This window comes from Podarcis tiliguerta (assembly GCF_965153285.1).
Source record: "Podarcis tiliguerta genome assembly, chromosome: 3".
NCBI classification, from domain to species: Eukaryota; Metazoa; Chordata; class Lepidosauria; order Squamata; family Lacertidae; genus Podarcis; species Podarcis tiliguerta.
The window spans coordinates 25208199-25231235 of NC_139536.1; the positions used below are offsets into that span (position 1 = coordinate 25208199).

Sequence of the window (23037 nt, forward strand, 5' to 3'; positions counted from 1 at the left end):
CCACATCCAGTGTGCTCCCACTGCTAATTTTCAACGCGGCCGCTGCACAAGAGCTACACAAGAGCTACATGTTCTTTCCTCAAACCAGCTTCAATCTGATTAGAGAACAATGTGGAGGAATCCGCAGGACTCTGAACAGAGGCAGTGTGGTACAGTGGTTAAAGTGCCACGAAAGGATGTAGAAAACCGGGGTTCAAATCCCCACTTGGCCAAGAAGCTCATTGGGTGATCTTGGACCAATCAATGCCTCTCGGCCTAACCATCTTCGCAGGGTTGTTGTGGGGATTAAACGAGGAGGGAGAGAGCCATATACAACATGTTGCGCTCCTTGGAGAAAGGTGGGATAAAAATAAATGAGGAAAACTGTAATGGCCATCACATAGGTACAGATGAGCATGCAAGTCAGGTGGCAGCTTAACAAATAAGTGTTTGGGGTTTGCGTGTTGCAGGGACAAGGAAACCCAAAATGTCCCTCGCTTTCAGTGAAAGCATCCTCTCCCTCTCTGCAGTGTTGAAAATTCCTGGGGCTCCAGGTGCGTTTTGTGACTTGGCATGGTCTAATTGCGACCAATTTGAGATGTATGGTCATAATCTATGACGACCAAGACTTGAGAGGGAGAGAATGACCTTATTTTGCTTCAAGCCACTAATAATGAACATAAAGGTAAAGATAAAGGGACCCCTGACCATTAGGTCCAGTCGTGGCCGACTCTGGGGTTGCGGTGCTCATCTCACTTTATTGGCTGAGGGAGCCGGCATACAGCTTCCGGGTCATGTGGCCAGTAGGACTAAGCCACTTCTGGTGAACCAGAGCAGCGCACGGAAACGCCGTTTACCTTCCCGCCGGAGCGGTACCTATTTATCTACTTGCACTTTGGCGTGCGTTCGAACTGCTAGGTGGGCAGGAGCTGGGACCGAGCAACGGGAGCTGACCCTGTCGCGGGGATTCGAACCGCCGACCTTCTGATCGGCAAGTCCTAGGCTGTGTGGTTTAACCCACAGCGCCACCTGCGTCCAATAATGAACATACCTTAAGTCTTTTACGTTTGGCAGACATGACTATTCTTCTGAATTTGTCAGTAAGGGAGAATTCTACTCATTCAACATGTTACAGTCTGTTGTTTTAGATCTGACGTATATGGACAAGTGAAACTGAAGCACAGCTGGGTGTGTGCAGAAGGGGAGCTTAGCTCTTTCCTTCCCAATGCCCTATTTAAAATCCCTCCCCCCCCCCCCACAACTGCTGTTTGCATAGGGAAGGACACACCCATTGGTGCCAATGGAGGACACCTTCCTGATGCAAACAGTAGATAGGGAGGGGAAGAGATTTTTAGTTGGGATCAGAGTGGTAGGGCCAGGTAGGAATTTCCCAATCTGATTCTGCTGCTTTGATCCTGCCCGGCAACCCTCATGGCTATTACATTTAGAGAGGAACTTTTTTTTCAGCTGAAGGGCCTCATTCCTTCCTTGTCAGCCTTCTGGGGGCCACATGCCAGTAGTGATTAGGGCTGGAAACAAAAGTAGGCAGAGCAGTGAAGGTAAATCCTACTTTTGTGCAGGAGGCTAGTTCCTACATGTACAGTGGTACCTCGGGTTAAGAACGTAATTTTTTCCGGAGGTCCGTTCTTAACCTGAAACTGTTCTTAACCTGAGGTACCACTTTAGATAATGGGGCCTCCCGCTGCCGCCATGCGGCTGCCGCACGATTTCTGTTCCCATCCTGAAGCAAAGTTCTTAACTTGAGGTACTATTTCTGGGTTAGCGGAGTCTGTAACCTGAAGCATCTGTAATCTGAGGTACCACTGTACTCACACACCCATCTCTGTATGTAGAAAATATGTACTTGCTTACCACCACTAACAACAACATGACATGTTTATCTGTGTGTTTGTGAAGGGAACTATTGGTCTGAAAAGGTCTTTGCCTTGAAAGTATGGACACTGTGCATTTATGTTCGGTATTGCCATGGACATTGGGGTGAAAGAGAGAGAGGGAGGGAAAGGGTTGCAGGAGATGGGATAATGATCTTTTCATTCTGTTGCATAGTGTCTGTGCAGGGTTTTTGTGTCAGCGTCTCATGCGTAGGTCCTTTATTTATATAGTTATTTATTTTTATTGCCATTGTGAGAGGGTTGCTGTATTTCAAAAAGTGAAAATCCAGACACCAAAGTTGTTGAGTGTTTTCCCCAAAATCTCATAAAAGGAAATTTAAGGAAATTCACCAAAGTCTACATGCCTGGATTTTCCTGGACATTTTAGCGATTTTCACCCGGACACTGTTTCTGACATATGGCCTATATTGTGAGAGATTAGAGGGTCCAGAGCTTTGTTGCAGTATGCTTTATTTGTATGACTCTAGGAATTGAAAGTGGAGACGCTGTATGCAATTTTCCTTGTTTATTTGTTTTCTTTGTGTCACAGAAAATCTTTAATAAAAACCAATTTAAGAGAAAAAGAAAGTACTGACACTGTGTGACTCAGAAATAGGTCAATTTATTGAAGCAACCTATTCCACAGGATACCGTAGTTTAAATAATGGGGTTTTGTACGCACCACTTCTCCAGACACAGCAACCCTTACACGTTCATTTTCCTTCTGAGGAGAACGTGCAGTAAGCCCACAACTTGTGCCCATGTAATGGATGAATTTAGTTTTCCACACTTGCCCAAAATAAAAAACCAAAAATGAAAAGGGGTTGGGTGTCCAGGAAAAAAAGAATTTGACAATTCCACCTACAACTGCACCCAATGTGTGTTTACTTTAGGCGGTTTTGCCTTCGGGCACAATCCCCAGAATGTAAACCCTGCGTAAGTTGCAGGCTTACTGTACTACAGAACCAAAAAACATACCGGTCTAGCACATTTCAGAGATCTTCCAAAGCCAGCTACTTGACATTAAACTACTACTTGACATTAACAGGTCTAGTTTAAATTAATACATTGTTGTGCAGTGTAATCCTACACACGTCTACTCAGAAATAAGCTCCATTACTTGGGACTTCCTCCCAGGTAAGTGCGCCTAGGACTGAAATGTGTCGCTCAGCACCAATAGCTGATTATGAAGAATAGTCCTGCCTGTGTAGCCACATTGCAGTCTAGAGTTGGACAGGCTTCTGCTCGTTGAAATCCGTGGGCTTAAGCATACAGTACCTATCTTTGCCAGTTTGTGAACCCTATTCTGCAAATATTGCTTGGCAAGAAGGTGGAGGCGTCCCAACTTTCCCTGCTGTTTAATCGATCTACCTCCAGTGGGGGAAAGTTGCTTGAGCTTCCTTTCAAAATGGTAATTGCAGTGAACCTGAATTAAAATTAACCTTCCTTCTGAGCCACGGCTTGTAATTTAGCATGACTTTCACAATCCGGCAATTTTGTCCCCTCCTCCTGTGTACAGGAGTGCACTGTATTCAGAAACCGACACCAAGTCTTGATATACAGAGCTTTCTGTTTCTGTGTGACTCAGTTGACATTAACATAATTACGTTACAGGAGTCAAAAGTGATTTTCAAACTATGAGTAATGCGCAAACTAAGAGAGAGTGAGTGTGTGTGTATGTATCAGAGACAAGTACATATCAGCTGCCCGAAGTAAACACCAGCTGCTGGTTTAGCAGCTGGAGAATGGAAGCCTTGATGTACAGTAAAACTATCTGTGTTCAAAACTTATGGACAGAATTGAAATCTAGAGGGCAAGAACCAGAATCCTGGTGTAGTCATAGTAATTATAGCCTTGGGCCTCACATTTTTCTCCTCTCCTAATCCACAAGATCTTGGGGTGAGGAAGCACTTCTGTAACCCTCTCTCACGCAAATGAGAACAGTTACAGGTAGGTAGCTGTGTTGGTCTGCCGTAGACAAAACAAAATAATTTCCCCCCTTCCAGTAGCACCTTAGAGACTAACCGAGTTTGTTATTGGTATGAGCTTTCGTGTGCAATTTTTTTATTTTGTTTGACATATGAGAAAAGTCACCCATGTGAAGCGGGAAGGCTACGAGAACATGCTTACACTCTTCCTTGTGCAGCTGTTGCACAACTGCCCTACAAAGTAGGCCAGCTGCATCCCCCTAAGTTATCCACTAACTGCTGCCACCGCTGCTCCCCAGCTCTCAGATGGGAGACAATTCTGGGGCACTTGAGGAAGTACTAAAATGTGGGATCCTGAAAACAACACATCCTGCTTTGCATAGCTATGGAAAATTATAGGCTGAAGGCAGCACATATGCAGATGCATTTTAATATCCTTTTCTCCAGTTTCATCTTTGTAATTATTATTAATACCCCACCCATCTGGCTGGGTTTCCCCAGCCACCCTGGGTGGCTTCCAACAGGATATTAAAAACACAGTAAAAGATCAAACATTAAAAATTTCCCAAAACAGGGCTGCCTTCAGATGTCGTCTAAAAGTCAGATAGTTGTTTATTTCTTTGACATCTGGTGGGAGGGCATTCCACAGGGTGGGCACCACTACTGAGAAGGCCCTCTGCCTGGTTCCCTGATTTAAGCTAACAGAAGCAAGACTGGTTATCATCTTTCAAATATGTACCAGTGGTTGGGGACCATTCTGCTTATTATGCTATCATAAACTGGAAAACATTTGTCACACTTTTAATTTGCAAATGATTTTATGGCATTTCTTTACCTTGTTCATTTTGGTTTAATTGCTCCCACACGAAGCAAAAACACCACATACAATAATGCGCAGCTACAATTAAACCGAGCCGAAGATAAGAAAGGTCGAAAGGCTCCCTGCAAATTACAGGTGCTAGAAAAATCACTATTATTCATAATGAATAATGACGATGATGATAGCTGAGAAATATATAAAAGACGGCAGTAAGCAGGAGGGCAACAAAGCTGCCTTTTCAAATATATGGGTCAAAGTGATGGGGATTAATACTGCAATCCTAAATGCACCCCCAGGAGGGAGCAAGCCCTATTGTACACAGTGGAGCTGACTTTGTAGTAAAACATGTGTGGGATTGCGCTGCTAGTAGAGTCAAAAGGAGAATTCGTTTGTGCCAAGTGGGGTTTTAATACTATTTTCTCTTAAACAAAGGATGCTCCCCCTCAATGCCATGATCACAACACAAACTGCTTTCAAAACTCCTTTCAGTTTCAAAGCCAGTTTTCGAAGCAAGGGGGGAGACAACTGTTTGAGTAACAGGAGCCTTAAACAAAGAACCAGGTTCTTTAGACCCTGGCAGAGAACTTTTAAAAGAAACAAGAGCGCTGCTTCTGTCATTCAGACATTTGCATGAGACAAGGAAAACATGTCACAAAATTCGGGGAAGGGCAAGCTTCGAAGGACGGCAAGTTTGGTTCTCAGGCTGGTTCAGAAAGTTTGAATTTACCGTAATATTTGCCTTTAAATGCAAACGAAACTGAATTTCTCCCGCCCATCCCTAGTTAAAATCATGGTGCTATGAGAAGGAGGTTCAGCTTATCCCTTTTGCAACACAAATTCCCCTGATTAAAATCATCCCCAGCTTTTGCTCCTTGGAGGCAAGCATCTGTAGCCACCCCCAAGTTTCAAGGCTGTTAATGAAGCAAGAGATGTCTCCAGGCTGACCAGCGAAAGGCTCCTGTAGGGATGGCACAAGATGTTGTGCTTGCGGAAGGACAAAATCCCTTCCCTCACACAAAAAATTCAGCGCATTGAAGGTTGCAGCTGAATCATGCTTTAAGGTTGGTAATGGGACAATGTCCTCCCATGGGGTGCTCAGAGCAGGCCACATGGCGGTCCTCCGACAGAAGGGAATGGGTGGGATCACTCAGGAGGATGACTGTCAAGTCTCCATCCCCATCCTCAACATACTCTACCTGAGGCAGATGCCTCACTCTGCCTGATGAGAAGGCCGGCCCAACCCATGGCACAGAAGCTCTAGGGCAGTTGAGGATTTATAGATATGCACAAAAGTAGGGCCCCTTGCGGTGGATGGTGCCCCCCCCCAAGTCATTAATATGTCGTATGGCGACTGCTCACACATTCCCTTCTACCTCTCTCTATATGTGTCCCAAAGGAACTGTTTAATAATATAATGCGGGGGGGGGATAATCTGTGTTATTACCTCATTCTTAAGCATTTAGCTCTGTTGTATTTTTTGGATGGAAGTAACATTTATTTAATAAATAAACAACAATTTTTTATTTATACCCCGCCCTCGCTGGCCAGAGCCGGGCTCAGGGTGGCTAACACCAGTATCTGGAGTCTGTATTGGATTTCAAATGGTTTTAATACATGGTTTTCTGGTTGATTTTATGGTGAACTGCTTCAGGATGTTTCATGGGAAGCGATTTATAAATTAAATACGGTAACTAAATTACTGTCCCCATCAAGGTACTACAAGGCTGAGGTAGGCAAAAGTCTTGCACCCTGCTTCATCAGTTTAATCAGTTCAGGCTGTGGACCAGGGAAGTTGCACATGTCCCCTCACTTTTTTTGGGGGGGGGGGGGAGAGAGGAGAAAAGAGCTTGCAATTCAATCTTTGATCTTCAGATGTAGAACCCAACTCGTGTTTGTTTTATTTTCCACACACACTTCTTTCATTCCTATCTGGACATGTTCATGGCAAAGCTATAAAACACCCAGGAAACTGAAAGTTAAGGCAGTCCATTTCCCTCTCCCAGCCTTTGAAACTGGAAGAAAAGGCAACAGTCTTAGCTAAGTGAAATTTCAGGACACTCTTGAGCCTCAATTTCCTGCCATCTTTTATGTTCTGTGTCAGATTATCACATAACCACTATTGAAAGACACCCCCACTGTGTTGATAATATTGCTATAGTTATTTATGAAGGATATGGTGAAAGAAAATAATCATAACAAACGCTCTTAAAACCTGGTTTTCTTTAGCAAATTATCTTTGAATTCTCCTAGAGCTAACTAGAACTGTCCTGCAGAATCTTTTTGCATCCTGCAAACTGGGCAAGTTGCACCCTCTCTTAGGAAAGGAATACCCTTTATCGAAAGCATCTGTGGCAGAGATGTCAAACTGATGTATATTTATACATATACAAGATACTTATGTATATTTATTAGGGCTGTCAACTGCCTGAACTGATCACCTTCCATTAAACCAATTGATTTTTCAACTAGTTTTTCAAATAAATCTGCATATTACCAAAATATAGCAGATTTTCTGAGATCCTGATCAATGGAGATCAGGCATGCCAAACTTGGCCCTCCAGCTGTTTTGGAACTACAATTCCCATCATCCTTGACCACTGGTCCTGTTAGCTAGGGATGATGGGAGTTGTAGTCCCAAAAAGAGCTGGAGGGCCATGTTTGGCCATGCCTGATGTAGATGATAACTCACAATTTCATAAGCAGTAGTCATTCTCAGAAGGAAAAGTGATTTTTAGTATTTTGTTTCACATCCTGTTATAATCACATACCAGAATCAAACTAGCCTTAACTGTTCCCCACCCAAAAAAGTGTCCTCAATCTGCATTTGCAATTTGATTCATCATTTAAAGCTGTGCTTAGCATTTACATTTCCCAACAGGTTAAATGCTATTTATTTCCTGGATAGGCTTCTTTGTTGGATCTCTTTAGCAGGTATAATTAATATCAGTATAATCTGCGTTACACAAATATATGACTCTACTCTTTCACAAGCCCATTAATATTTTTTTCTCCACACACTTAAGGATAGCATCTTTTATGTTCATTCATAATGTCTCTTTTTAAAAAACAAAACAAAACAGTTTGCTTCCCTTATAGTACGATCTTATGCATGCCTACTCAGAAGGAAGTCCCACTCAGCTCAAGAGGGTTTACTCCCAGATAAATGTGTTGAATTTCAGAATATTAACTTCTTACACCCTGAAACTCCTGATTGCATTAGTACTTTGTAGCCAATTGTTGACTGGATCACCCAATAGCGTACAACTGCTCTGAAGTTGTAATCACAGTCCATTTTACTAATCCCACTGCTATGTAGATATCCAAAGTCCATGTGATAAAAAGTCTCTGGAAAGTTTCAGGGAAAGAACAAGCCTGTTCAGTTTGCCGCCTTCTTCTTGAAAACCAGAAAACCTCTTCCACAAACCCAGAGGATAATAACAGTTCAAACATTTCCATATAAATTTCAGGTTTCTGGTTAACAATAATTTCTTGGTTAACAACAATCTTACGTGCCCAGACACATAAAAGTAAATCCCACTGTGTCCGATGGGCCTTGCTTGCTATTAGGAAAGTGTGCCTGGGACAGAAATTTATTGTAACACAGAAGATGACCAAACAAGAAAGTTACCGTATTTTTAGTCCCATAGGACGCTCTGCCCCATAGGACGCACCTAGTTTTTTTGGGGGGAAATAAAGGAAAAGGTTTTTCCTTTATTTCCCCCCCAAAACCAGGTCGGGGAACAGCGGTATGGCGGCGCTGCGCCTCCCCACTGTCCCCTGAGCTTGTGGGGCTGGCTGATGTCTGCCCGGCACGCGGGGCACTCTGCTTAAGGGCACCCCGTGCGCCGGGCAGCAGGCTGCTATCCACAGCGTGGGGAGCCCTGCAGGAACTCCCGCAGGGCTCCCCACGCTGCGGATGTCTGCCCAGCGTGCTGGGCGGTCGGCTTCAGGGCGCCCCACGCGCCAAGTGACAGGCTGCTATCCGCAGCCTAGGGAGCTCTGTGACCCCTCTCGCTCTCCAAGCTTCAGCGAAATCCTGTATTCGCCCCATAGGATGCACACAGATTTCCCCTTCATTTTTGGAGGGCAAAAAGTGTGTCCTATAGGGCGAAAAATACGGTACTTCCTATTCAATCACTTTTGTTTGTATTAAAAAATAAACAAATGCACATTTGTTTCCCATTAAATACACTTTGGTCCAAATGTCATTCTTCAAGGTTTTATTGCAGGGTTATTGCACTGAAACTGAATGATGTTGTAGCTGGGGAAATGCGATGATTCCCACGGAAAACACATTAATGGTAATGTCTATTATTATGCTAACATTTTGTACAAAGTGCACAGGAAGATGCCTTTGACTGAGTCACAACATTGATCCCACCTAGCCCAGCTCATAGTGTCTCAAGGCGAGAAATTTCCCCAACCCTTGATCCTTTAATCCAAGATGCCAGTGATGATACCTAGTGCCCCATCCCTGCAAAGCTTGTCATGCTCTACTCCAAAACTTTGGACATACGAAGGTGCCTTGTAATACCAAGACTGAGTTCACACATTCACTGTGCACTCAATGCATTTCCAGCGCTGGATTTTTAATCTGAATTCACGCGCACACACATTATCCTAAATACATATGATATCCTGTACTTTCTTATAAAATACTACCGTTTGATGTGTTGTTTCTCAAACCAGCTTCACACTGACTGAAGTCCTTAAGCTGCTCCTGATTCGTCTCTAGCCACAGTGTGAAAAAGACATCCCTGGCCTGTCAACACTCCTGGGGAGGATACAAAAACATAAATGAATCTAACACTGATGAAGCTGTGCTGATGTGAACAGCTAGTGGGGAAAGAGACGTAAAATTTACTGAGAAACATCAGCTTCACTGCACACACATGGGCCTATCCAGTCCAGCACTGTCTACTGTGATTGGCAGGTCAGGGTCTCAGGCATAACTCTTTCCCATTGGCTGCTACCTGATCCTTTTAATGCGAGATGCCAGGAATTGAACACAGACATAAATTGTGACAGAGAGCTATATAGTACCTAGTTAATGACAAACTACACCATTTCCCATTATGTCCTCAAGTTTTGCAATAACCTTTAAACCGCTTTTGAAAATAACAAACCTTAGATCAGGGTGGCGAACCTGTCTGGCCCTCCAGTTGTTGCTGAACGACAACTCCCATGCAGGGTGGGGTTCATGGGAGTGTAGTTCAACATCTGGAGGGCCACAAATTAGCCTGCCCTCCTTCAGATGTAAGTTCACTGCACCTGAGAGCAAAGCTAACATACTTTTTAAAAGCAGTGATTAGCTTTTAATGGGATCTGCACCATATTATTATTAATTAAAAAAAATGATTTATACCCCGCCCTCCCCAGCCAAGACCGGCCTCAGGGCGGCTAACAATCAATAATAAAAACAAGTTGATTAAAATGCAATTTAAAAAACAAGATTAAAATACAACATTAAAACATTAGGATGCAGCCTCATCACAGGAGGAGAAAGGAAAAAGAAAGAGGGGGAGGGAATCAAATGATTCTAAGCCAAAGGCCAGGTGGAACAACTCTGTCTTACAGGCCCTGCGGAAAGAAATCAGATCCCGCAGGGCCCTGGTCTCATGAGGCAGAGCGTTCCACCAGGCCGGAGCCAGAGTTGAAAAGGCCCTGCCTCTGGTTGGGGCTAATCTAACTTCCTTAGGGCCCGGGACCTCTAGGGTCCTCCGTGGGGCATACTGGGAGAGGCATTATCCCAGAAGAAGAGGCAGCAACAGCTCAGTGAAACAGTATAAGCTTTACATGAGAGGTTCCCACTCCATGGAATGCTTGAAAATTGCTGAGGGTCTCAGTGAATCACTGAATAAACTTCCTTTGTTCTATAAAATATAGCACCTAAATTGTTGCTGGCATCTGTCTGTCTCAGGAGACAAATAACTCTAATTTTAATAACCATAGTGTTGCATTTCTAATACAGTGGGCGTGCTCTTGGATTAAATACAAATAGAATATTTTCCCCCTTCTGCTCTGGCATAATTCTCAAAACCACTATTATGAAAATCATGGAGGCCGCAGCTTTCTTAGCTTGTTTCATCATCTAGCCCTGCTTCAAAATGGCCTCGATTTCCATGGCGGGTGGGGAACCGCAATTAAGTACAGGCCCAACTACAGCTATTCCAGAATGTTCTGCAACCTTGTTATAGATTGCCTGAATGCAGCTCACAGACCAGAGTTTGAGAGCCTATGCTTCACATGTATAATAAGATTGCAGACATTTCCAGTTAAAAGAACTGAAGGTAGCAGGGCTGGATCTAGACACGTCAAAGAAGCGATTCAGTTAGACGTATTGTAAACTCATACAGGGAAATCCAGTAGGGAAAGACGGGACTCCACAGTGCCATCTGGTGTCACAATGTTATCTTCTTCTTCTTTGGTGATCACTCGAGCCGAGTAAGATTGTCTTCCATAAATATGGTCTTAACAGTGAGTCCGTAAGTGACTGTGGAGGCCAATTCTGGATCCACACGTCCTTCCACAGTGGGGACATAGGTTTCCGGATGGGAGTTGATCACAGTGAGGGTTTGCCAAGCGTGCCTTCCTCTTAGCATGTTTTTCCCTTTCATCCTGAGATGGGCATCTTCGAAGTCGATGACACCTTTGGTAAAGGCTGTTCTCCAGTTGGAGCGCTCGCAGACCAGTGTTTCCCAGTTGTCTATGTTTATGCTACATCTTTTTAGATTTGCCTTGAGAGAGTCTTTGAACCTCTTTTGTTGACCACCAGCACTACGCTTCCCATTTTAAAGTTTAGAATAGAGTAGTTGCTTTGGAAGACGATAATCAGGCACCCGCACAACATGACCAGTCCAACGAAGTTGATGTTGAAGAATTGTTGCTTTGACATTGGTGATCTTTGCTTCTTTCAGTACACTGGCATTAGTTTGCCTGTCTTCTCAAGTGATGTGTAAAAATATTCGGGGACAATGTTGATGGAATCTTTCGAGGAGTTGGAGATGGAGTTTATAAGTGGTCCATGTTTCACAAGCATACAGTAAGATTGGTAGTACAATAGCTCACTCGCTGGATCATCACCTTGTTGTAGTGAGTGGGCTTGCATGTTCCTATGACCCACATGAGCAAAGCCGTCAGGAGTCTTGTACACAGTGTTATATCACACATGCAACACATATAAAACACTTTTTCCTTACCAATCTAGCTGAGTCCCAGGTCTCCGCTTGAGGTTATAGGAAGTTGTTACTAGAGCAGAGAATACTGGGCTGTACTCAATATAAGGCAGGGGCATATGTGAATGGAAGGTGAAGGTCAAAGGATACAGTAGAAGCCCCAGTGAAATCAATGGAGAGCGTTCAACAGCAGTAGAATCATAGAATCATAGAGTTGGAAGAGACCACAAGGGCCATCGAGTCCAACCCCCTGCCAAGCAGGAAACACCATCAGAGCACTCCTGACATATGGTTGTCAGTACTTGGCCAAAGTCTCCCAATCTCAACAACTAGATTAAGAACATAAGAAAATGTGTACTGGATCAAACCAAAAGGTCCAGCATTCTCCAGTGGCCAACCTATGGGAAGTCCACAAGCAAGACTTGGGTGCAACGGCACTTACCCCACATGTGATTCCCAGTAGCTAGTATTCAGGAGTACACTGATGGTGGTGGTAAAACATAGCTATTTTAGCTAGAAGGCACTGATAGCTTCATCCTCCACAAATCTGTCTGAGTGCTTCATGCTAAAGTGGTTTCAACATTTCAGGAACAACCCCAGCTTCTATTGTCTACAGGAACTGCATTCCTGAATATGTCACAATGGCCTTATCTTAAAACAGTTGGCGTTTTTTAAAGGAAAAAAATTCACATTATTGTATAAATTATAGATAAATCTTACAACAGTATTTTGGGAAATAATTGTGGTTACGAATAAATCATTAGGGTTTCAACAAAGGCATGTGCCTGGACATTATCTTGTACTTTGCTGTTCCCATGCACCACAAATAAAACCTGCTTCCTTGAAAACAATGGCTAATTAGTCTTCCTTCTTTGCTATGGATTATGGAAGTCAAAGTTGTATCTACCAGACCCTATGCAACTATTTCCCTGTAGATGGTGAATTCTTTTTGCCACAAACCAACAGTCTTAAGCCACCTTAAATACACATTTATTACGACATAAACTTTCACAGACTAGATTCCACTTCTGATGGGACACGACAGTTTATGCCAAAATAAATGTGATAGGCTGCAATCCTAACCCGTTACCTGGGATTAAGCCACATTGAATTCAACAGGACCTACTGTTGAATAGACATGGTTAGGATTGCAGCCTAAGTATTTAAGAATCCTGAAAACTCTTTGTTTTTGCTACAGCAGACTAACACATCTAGCTCTCTGGATAGTTCTCCCACTTCTGTGCAACTGCTGTTTCTGTAGCTATAAAAACACAACAATAATTTCTAGGTCTTCTGGTTCTACCACATCTTTTTTCAAAAAACCTCAACAAAACTAGGATATTCTAGTGGGCTCCTATATTGGATCATCCTATCAACGATCCAATAATAATTTCCAGTATTTTGACATTTTTGAACATTTCCCTGGAATCAACAAGGGGAAGGTTGTACCTTTGTTTCCTGTACCACCAGCAATTGTCCCAGGACTGATTAAATATATTTTATTGAAGCCTTTACAGAATAATACACCAATGGTGCTGAATCATGTCAAGCAAAACTATACTTTTTGGCAACTCAGAGTCATAGCTGTCAACTTTCAGATTTGAAAATAAGGGATCAGCAGCCTCACCTGTCCCAGGGACAGTCTATGGGATATCTAACAATCCGGGATAGCAGCGGGAAACGGCGCTGGAATAATTTTGCAGGAATTTCCTGCAAAAAAGGAAAGGTTGACAGCTATGTCCAGACTCCATCTGAGAGAGTATTGTTCAAATCTATTACCCATTTACCTTGATAGGCATGTTAGTCTTAAGACCCATAGCCACTCCAAGAAGTTGACTAGAAAGATTACTTCTGGGTTAGTTCTAAACCCAGTTTTCATTTATGGGCTAATTCTAATCTTAAATGGAGGAACTAGATTGTTTGTGCTCAACACATCTGTTTCAATTTCAGCTTCTGTTTTCTTGTTACTCGTTTAGGCAACAATATTTAAAGGAGAAAGGACGTCATGAGGTATACCTGTATGATTAAACGGTGGCATTTCGTAGCATGTAGCTGCTGATCATTTGGGTGTTGTCATTATTGTTATTTATTCAATTTATTCCTGGCTTGCCACGTGAGAAGTCTCTGAGCGATTCGAAAACACAAAGCACAAAATCAAAAAGGGGAAATGGAAGAAAACAGAACAATACAATGAGAACCACAGCAGAATCCCTAGAACAGCATTCTGTGGTTATACATTTGTAGTGCAAACTGATGCATATAATGCAGCTCCCCAGAATAAACTATACTGGGCCCTATGATTAGCAGAGGAGACCCTATTAGTGGTCCCACACGTGGCTGTTGTGTGCTTGGTGTTGACTTTCCTGGTGATCTCTATCTATCGAATGCCCACCTGGTAAGATCTGTCTCCCACACTACTGATTTTCAGGAGAAATTTAGAGACATTCCAAATTACCCAGACATTTGATGGCTGATAGATATTGGTCATGGCAACCTTGAGGTGGTGTTTGGATAGTTTTTGTTTTTAAATGTTCTAGATGGTTTTACTTGTTTTAAATATGTTTTCCTTCAAGCTCTACTGTTTTGACATTTTCATGTTTGCCACCCTGGGCTCCTGTGGGAATAAAGGAAAGATACATCTAATAATAATATTAATGTAATGTATGCTGTAGTCAGCGAGGCTTGATCCCCAATAAGTAGTTTTAGGAGTGCTGCCTTAAGAGTTCTTTTGATATAATTTTAGGAACCTTTGGGGAAACATCCCAACAGTATGTTAATTACTAATTATCTTGAAAAATGGATGGGCAATTTTCATTTAATAAATAAAATAATAAAATAGTCAGTGTTCTCGTGGTACATTTCTGTTCTATCACGTTTCTTTTTGCAACCTATTTCCAATTTTTTAATAGAAACTATGGATAGTTGTATAGCTGCTAGTGTCACACTCTGTTGCCCCAATCTATCGCTGTCGTATTGTAAACTTCAACCAAATGTTCCCACAGTAAATTCAGGTTTTACTGGCATGATGCAGCAGGGCTGTTCTTACGTTTGGAGTGCTGCATTTTCATATGCTTCATATCTATTTACTTCTAGGTAGGTACCTGTTAGATATGTTTTCTTTTCATTTAATCTACAGCAGGAATGGCCAATTTCCTGCAGTCCAAGATTCCAGAAGTTGCGGCAATCAGATCTCCTTATGGATAGTTAGGGTCTGCCTAATGAGGTTGGCGTCAAGAATTTCACAGGTAAGGAGCAAATGAACTCATTTGCAGGGGGAGGCAATGGAATAAATCTGCTTCTTAAAAGTTCCCTTGAAACAGCAGATTTGCAGTGGTCGTTCACATTCTGGTATACTGGGACTGTGTCAGTCCAAAGGGGAAAAGAAAACCACAGAAAGCAAAGACTTTGTTCATATTTTTGGAACCACCTTCATTTTGGGTAAAACTACCATAGCTCAGTGGAAGAGAATACCATCTGCATACACAAAACCCCTAGCATTTCCCAGCTGGAAAAGACTCCTGCTTGGAATTCCAGAGAGACCAGCAGTTCCCTATTTTTCCCATGGACTGCTTGAAAACTGGTGGGGATCTTGGTAGATCACTCAATGATTTCCCTGCCTGCTGTAGTGATTGTAATATGCTGTGCTTAGATGCAGCATGGATTTTTAATTGCCTTTTAATTGCTGATTTTGTTTCTTAAATATTGTATTGCAATTTGGATTTTGTAGAATCCGAATTGTAACACAGCTAAACACAGTACAAGAAATGAAAGCGGTAAAAATGCAATTAAAAATCAATATGAGTATGTAATGTGATGGATGTTCCATATCCTGTCTTCCATCACAAAACAGATGTGCCACAGACCGCCTGAATGAAGCTTGTGGATCACCAGTGATCCACAAACCAACCTCTGTTGCAGGCACTGCTATAGAACAGCTTGGATGTTCCTACATAGAGCTCTTCAAGGAAAGTAATACTTTGGTGGAAAGTTTACATTTGTTAATCAACAGAAGTAAGTGGAATAAAAAGTATCATATCAACATACAGAACTGTTTCATATCAATATTCAGGATGTCTAGCCCAGTATGGAGAATCTACTACTTTGACTGGCAACAGTTCTTCAAGATGGAAGGCATTGAGGTCTTCCTAAGTTCTGCTGTCCATTTATGTTCTCTCTACCCATGATATACCGTACTTGATTCCCTCCAGCGGTTTGGGTTTGTGGTCTGAGAAATAGGTATCTACTGTTTATTTTGTTTAAGCAGATCTTTGTTATACATAATATTTGCTTAGGGTTTTTGAAATTATACTGGCTCAAGCGGAACGACAGAAACTTTGTGCAACTGAGCTTCTGGCACCATCATACTTTTTTGCAGGTTGACCACAAATGGGTTTATTCCGAAATGAAGTCTCACAGAAGTTTGTAGGAAATAGGTTTTAGATAAGATATGCACAGAGCTGCAGCCTTGGGCAGCACAATTACTTGCATGCAAGTTCTGTGAAAATCAATGGGAAACTTCCAACTAGATCCAGCTTAAAACTGAGAGTATTTTTCCACGGCTGAAATATATTGTTCAAGTGTGGAGTTAAGGTTCCATTTGGGATATTAGAAAAGGGAATTGGCTCACAAATCTTGGTTATCTTCCATTGGCTAATTTACTGTTAATAGATGAGTGTGCAGATTGTTTATTTCCCCAGATCACACAGAATTGAAAGACAACTTCTCAGCTTTATCTAATGCAAAAGGTAAAGGTAAAGGGACCCCTGACCGTTAGGTCCAGTCGCGGATGACTGTGGGTTTGCGGTGCTCATCTCGCTTTACTGGCCGAAGAAGCCAACGTACAGCTTCCGGGTCATGTGGCTAGCATGACTAAGTCACTTCTGGAGAACCAGAGCAGTGCATGGAAATGCCGTTTACCTTCCCGCTGGAGTGGTACCTACCGGTATTTATCTACTTACACTTTGACGTGCTTTTGAACTGCTAGGTTGGCAGGAGCAGGGACCGAGCAACAGGAGCTCACCCTGTCGCGGGGATTTGAACCACCGACCTTCTGATCGGCAAGCCCTAATGCACATATTTTTAAAAAACACTTCCGATAGTAGCTAAAACCCCTGGTGATTAATATACTAAAAGTGTAAGAAGTGCAACAATAACAAAATATGTTTCTGTCTTACCTGCCTGACAAAGAAAGCTCTAGTTGTCTGATGTCAGCACAAAATTTGACATAGGTATACAATATGCCATCTTTCCTGTTTACTACTTATTTTCTAGGAGGAGCTTTGCAACAAGTAGTTATTCGAAGCCACTTTTAAGCTTCTTGATAGGTAGAACTGTTCCAAAGTGAAACTTGTTCATGTAAAAAATAAAACCAAAATTCTCAAACCCTCTTATTAGATTTATGGGAGCTGTAACCAGCCATAAAGCTAAAAAAACACTAGCAGCTCATGTAAATAAATAAATTTCTGGTGCTTATTTTCCTCCCTTGCCCCCTTCAGTTCTAGCTAATATGCATTCCACAGCATATTTTAAAAATAATAAACAGAAAATGCAAAACTGATTTAAGTGCTATTTGTAAAAATGGCCTTAGATTTGAGGATTAGGCTGTATGTGGCACAGCCACGTCAGACAGTTCTAGAATCAGTTGTCAAGGCATCTCTGAGATTTCAGTAGGGTTTTCTACCCCACATATGTGATACTACAGGCTCCTTTGAGTCTCACTCTCTGTGTATGCACCTGTAAATGTTGCTAGTGGAGTGTTTACTGTTTTAAATTCCATGTAGATTTTAAGTCATGCAGATTTCAAATTCTCCTTACAAAGGTTCTCAGTCCCCAAGTGCTCTCTAGGTCAGGTGCAAAAACCTATATAGGCAAGCGAACCCCAGGGCGTTCTCATAAAATCACAGAATTGATTTCCCAATCCCCGCAATGCAGAAATCTACTATAGAATTTACTTGCACATGATGAGTTGACTCCAGATTTAGCCACACTTAGAAAAGGCCCGTGAATTCAATGGGAGTAAGGTTAGTTAAGTCTCACTGATTTCATCTGCTTGAAGCATTTTACATTAAGTTTTAAGGGGCAACTTTCTCCTAAAGTTGGGAATATATGTGTGCTCCGTCTAACATGAGTTTTCCAACCTCTCAGAAAATAGCCATCATCTTCTGTTTCGAGAGATCCTAGGCAGGCTTACTCGGAAGTTGCGCTGAAGTCAACAGATCAGGCGTGCCAGTCGGTGCCTAGAACCTGGAGCATGTCTGCCTCGCAATACTCAGCCACGCAGCGCCCACAGTCCTTTCTGGAGTGGACAGCGTGGGTTTATTTCATTTGGCACAAGTCACGTTAGACATCTGCACGTGCGCGCGCCTTTTTTCTTTTGCATCCTGACGGAAATGCGTCAAAGCAGGCGCCTCCCGGCAGTTTACATCCTTTTTATTCTCCTTATGCACGGGGAAGCGTGGGGGACACGCAAGAAACCTCGACGAAGGAAGATGCAAAAGGAGCCCTTCTTTCGCCCTCGATTGCATCGCCCTTTGCCTAGAAAGTCGGGTGGGGAGCTATTTGCGATGGGAGGGGGAATCACCACTTCGCCTGTATTTAGACGAATCTGCCCCGAGTCGAGAGACCCCCCCCCCAGCTCAATGACATAGCAAAGCGTCATTTTTAACAGTCCCAGAGGAGTGGAGTTCGAGGAGGAGGAACTTTTATTTTATTATTCTTCTCCCATCACATTGCAGGGGGTTGGACTAGATAACCCTCGGGATCCTAGGATTCCAAGGGATCCTGAGCACACACGCTTAGAACTTCTTCGGAGCGAATAAGGATAGGGTCAGGCTGCGTGATTGTCCTTCACCGCGTTCCCAAAGGCAAGTTTATTGGAATTCGGAACAGAAATCCAGTTGATCGCGACAGAACCTTCCAAAGTGGAATCGCAAATAAGATAGGATCAGAACATTACCATTTAAAAAATAAAATAAAATGAGGGGGAATGACGGATGTCTACAATATGCTAAGATAAGCACAAACAACTCTAGTAGAAAATTTCGGGCGGCAATAGTGTGTGCGCGGGGGCGGCGGGGAAGGAGAGATGTTCTTCGATGACTTTACAGTATCTTTTTTTTTGCCGTAAAGCGGGCAGACGGGATTTATGTATATGTGGTATGTTCGATTCAGTTATCCCACTGACCCCAATTTCTCGGCTGTCTTTTCTCGTGCGGTTTCGGTCCATTTGAGAGAGGGAGAGGAACGCTCTTTTTTGAGAGTGGCCGGGTCGCCCAAAAGTTTTCAACGATCCCTGGGGATTCTGGATTTAAGGTTTTCACGCTCTCCCGAGAGATATATTGCGCGGGCGCGAAATCGGGGGATTGGGACGCGACGGGACACTCGCGGCTGTTCATTAAAGAAAGAAAACCGAAAAATCAAAGAAATGGGGGGTTGGGGACGTTGTCGGCGGCTCCCGCGAGGTAGGCGCGGATACACCCGATCCCACACAAAAAAACCACACACAGTCTAGACACAAATCTCAAAGGAGGGGACAGATCCCCCCCCCGTCCTTTAACTCCTTTAGCTACACAAAATGGCAAGGCATCATCCGCAAAGTTCCAATCAGATCCTCATTAGAAAGAGAAGGGAATAATGATGATGATGATGATGATAATAATAATAATTTATTATTTATACCCCGCCCATCTGGCTGAGTTTCCCCAGCCACTCTGGGCGGCTCCCAATCAAGTGTTAAAAACAGTACAGCATTAAATTTTAAAAACTTCCCTAAACAGGAAAGTGGGGAAAACAAAAAACAAAAAAAACACGCCCCCCCATCGCACCCTCCTGTCCCTCCTTCCTAATCGTCTCTCCTTTGCCCGGCCCCGCTTTGCTGCGGGATGCCAGCGATCTGGAGTCATGCGCTGGCTTGGGCACCATTGGCTCATGGAGGGATCATGCCGCCGCGAAGGGTGTTCCCACCTGGCCCGCCGCCCGGGCAAGGCGCGCGCTCCGCCTGCCTCTTAAGGAACGCGCCCGGGAAAGCGTCGCCCCGCGCCCCGCCTCCTCCTCCTCCCTCCTGGTGTGTGTGTGTGTGGGGGGGGGAGCCCTTGCATCACCGGGGAGCCCCGCCCCCTCGCCAGCCTGGGCCCCGCCCCCTGCCTCCTCCAGATCTTGCTGAAGGATCTATTAATAGCATGACATCAGCGCGCGAGCGGCGGCCAGAGTAAATACCAGCGCTGCCCGCCGGGCTATATAAAGGGGGTGATGCAACCTCGCGGGGAGCCAGAGACGCGGAGCGGCGCTTGGAGCGAAGGAGCCGCGGCTGCCACTACTACTACTACCGCTCCTGCTGTCCAGCGCCACCCGTCCCGCCTCGAAGGACAACCCCACTCCACGCACCCCGCCCGAGTTTTTTATTTTATTCCTTAAACTCTCACCTGAGAGTCTTCCCTCTCTTCTCTTCCACCCTCCGACTCTTCGAAACTGGGAAGGAAAAGACGACTCGAAGGAGGAGAGGTGAGGAACAGGTAAGGGAGCGAGACACCGGAGGAAGGGGAAGGCAATCGCGGAGAGAAACCGGGACGAGGAGATCTGGGATCTCTCACCCGCTCACTCAGGTGTTGTCTTCACTGTGGGGTTTTTTTTTTGGGGGGGGTGGTCTGTGGTAGGGAAATAGGCTCGAGGGGAACGCGCGTCTTTCGGTACGTGCGTATCCATCCCGTTTCAGGTCTCGGAACTTTTTCAATCAAATCCAATGTTGAGTAGGTGAGATTTCTTCTTCTTCCGTGGAGTTAGTGAGGTGAGGAAGTCAGAAGTGAAATCGTTCACGTTTCTTTTTCTTTCTTTTTAAAAGTGAGGCTAACTGAAAGTAAAAGTTCATTCATCCGAACAAAGTGTTTGACCGATCTCTCTCGAGCGCTCTCTTTCGCGTAAGCAACAGAAACTTGCCTGTTTCCTCCTCGGGCGCTCCAATCTTTAAAGTTTGGGCGACCGCACAGTGGTTTTCATTGATGCTGCTGCTGTTTGTTTCTTTTGACGGAAAGAAACGGCAAGGGAAAGGGGGGGGGGCAGTTCTGTTTAATCCCAAGATCGTATATTTCCAACTGCGTAAAAACTACGCGTGGAGAGGTTTTTGCGGCGGTTTTTCCAGGTCATCGCCAGCTTTTTAATTTCCCAGAACACTTTCGGGAGAAAAACAGCAACTTATAAGTGATAATAATCAAATGATGATCACTTACGGTAAGTTGTGGGATGGCGAGAGTTGGCGGAAAAGATTCGAAAGCTTAACTTTTTCTACGATGTGGCAATGCCTCCAGCCGCCAGTCGGTGGCGCACGGCGTGGTAGCGAGAGCGCTCCGCCGCTTTGTATAGGATGCTTCCTGCTCGATCTGTCAGATTTGTTTTTTACTCGCCGGCGTTGAGTTATCAGAGGAACCTGTAAAAATAGGAATGCAGGCGGTTTTATGCAGATCAGGCTTGCAGGGATCGATAGGACTGTTTCAAAACTTCAGTATGTTTGGGACTGGAGTTGGGACACTCCAGTTAAACGTTTGTTTAGTGGAACTGCTAATTCCAGAATCCATAGGAGGGAACTATCTTTATTAGGCCAAACAAAATGCCACAAAATAATGTGCAAGCTTTCGAGTTCTCCAGAACTCTTCACTGGGCTAGATTAAGCAAAGCAGGGATGGTTCTGCCATCTAGCCTGATGAGGAGTTCTGGAGAACTTAAAAGTTTGCACAGTGTTTTGTGACATTTTTGAATGCCGTAATGTAATAAATGGTCCTAATACAGATTTTTTTCGTTTATAAGCCAATACGGCTACCTTTCCTTTAAGTGTAGATGAATATGGCTGGTTCCAGATGAAGTAATCTTCATGCAGATAGAGGCAGAACGTTAACATTTTCGTTTCGTTAACATTTTATTTATGGGTGAATGCAGGACTTGCTGCAGCCTGTGCATGTTTACTTGGAAGTAAGTCTCAGCAAGTTATATGGCGTTTACTCCCAAAGGAGGTCTGTAGCATTGGCACCATGGAGCCCAGTCCTACTTCTGCTTAATTTGGAAGCCCCCAGTGTTAGAGGATTGACCAGCCTCAGCTAGAAGTCGGGCATTTAGCTTCGCTGGTCTTGTGCTGTGGAATACTCTCTTGGTAGAGATTTGACAGGCACCCACCCTCACTTTTGACTTTCATGCATCTCTTGAAGACTTTTTTTGTGTGCCAACAAGAGCCTTTGCAGCTGCTAAATTTTTATTTTTGATTAGCCAGTCACCTTAAGGAATTTCTGAATTTTTATTCTTTAAATAGTGCTTTATGTTTTCATGTACACTGCCCCGATACGGCAATACAGAAATTATTCAATGAACAAATAAATGGAGAAAGTCCCACTGAGTTCAGCTTAACTTACTCAGAAGAAAGCTTGCACAGGTGCACCCTTCGAAGTGCAACAGAACTCCACTGCGTTCAATGTGACTTACTCCCTCATAAGTGTGTATTTCCTAGTTAAGTGTACCTAGGTTTCTAGGCTTACTTTTATTTCCCACAGCATAAATTCGCTGTGCTATAGCCTCCTAAGCACTTTTACTCAGAAGCAAGTCCCATTGGATTCAAGTGGGCTACTCTTAAGTAAGCATGCAGCTAGGATTATTCAAAGCATTTACGAGTTTATCTGTGATAAGGATATAGGGCAGCCTTTGCCAGCCTGGTCCCCTTGAGCTATTTGGAACTACAATTCCCACCAGCCCCAGCTTGCTCAGCTGGGGCTGCTAAGAGTTGTAGTTCAAGGCAAAGGCTTCCAAACTGCAGTCTGTGGACCACCAGCGGCCCATAAGCTTCATTCTGGTGGTCCGTGGTGTGTCTGTGGATTAGTGGCTGAAGTCCATCCTGTTAAACATTCGTCTTGATTTTAACTGATTTTCTATGGCTTTCGTTCTGCGAAACTCAAATTGCAATACAATACAATGTGTAGGAGACCTGTGGGTATAGTGCTGTATACAAATTTAATAATAAGAAATAATGGAAGCAATAAAAATACAATTAAAAACTGTCCAGCATTTACCACAGCACATTACAAATGCTACCAGAGAGAGAGAGAGAGAAAAATCATTAAGTGGTCCACCAAGACTCTCAGAAGATTTCAAGCAGTTCTTTGTGGGGAAAGTTAGGGAACCACTGATCCAAAACAACTGAAAAGTGAAATGTTGATGATGGCTGACGAACCCCACAAAGGGATTACGAGTGCTGAGTATCAATGTGAATT

The 23037-nt window shown here is 43.6% G+C and overlaps 1 protein-coding gene and 1 long non-coding RNA gene across 5 annotated transcripts in view; one reads left to right on the top strand and one right to left on the bottom strand.

Moving 5' to 3' along the window:
• Window positions 1-23037, top strand: part of ATF3 (activating transcription factor 3) — a 36744-nt gene that overhangs the window by 1344 nt on the left and 12363 nt on the right. Inside the window, exon 1 of one of the 4 annotated variants that reach the window (XM_083433203.1) lies at window positions 18907-20293. The exons of 1 other annotated variant lie outside the window; for it this stretch is intronic. The gene's annotated coding sequence lies outside the window, so the exon portion shown is untranslated. Of the gene's footprint in view, window positions 1-18906; window positions 20305-23037 lie in introns of those variants that run through there. 2 more of the 4 variants (XM_083433202.1, XR_014509421.1) reach the window with 2 other exon arrangements.
• LOC310674255 lies at window positions 8825-21384 on the bottom strand. The gene is made up of 2 exons (XR_014509484.1): window positions 21016-21384; window positions 8825-9393 (listed from the first exon to the last, which is right to left on the bottom strand). It is a non-coding gene; the product is annotated as an uncharacterized lncRNA (long non-coding RNA).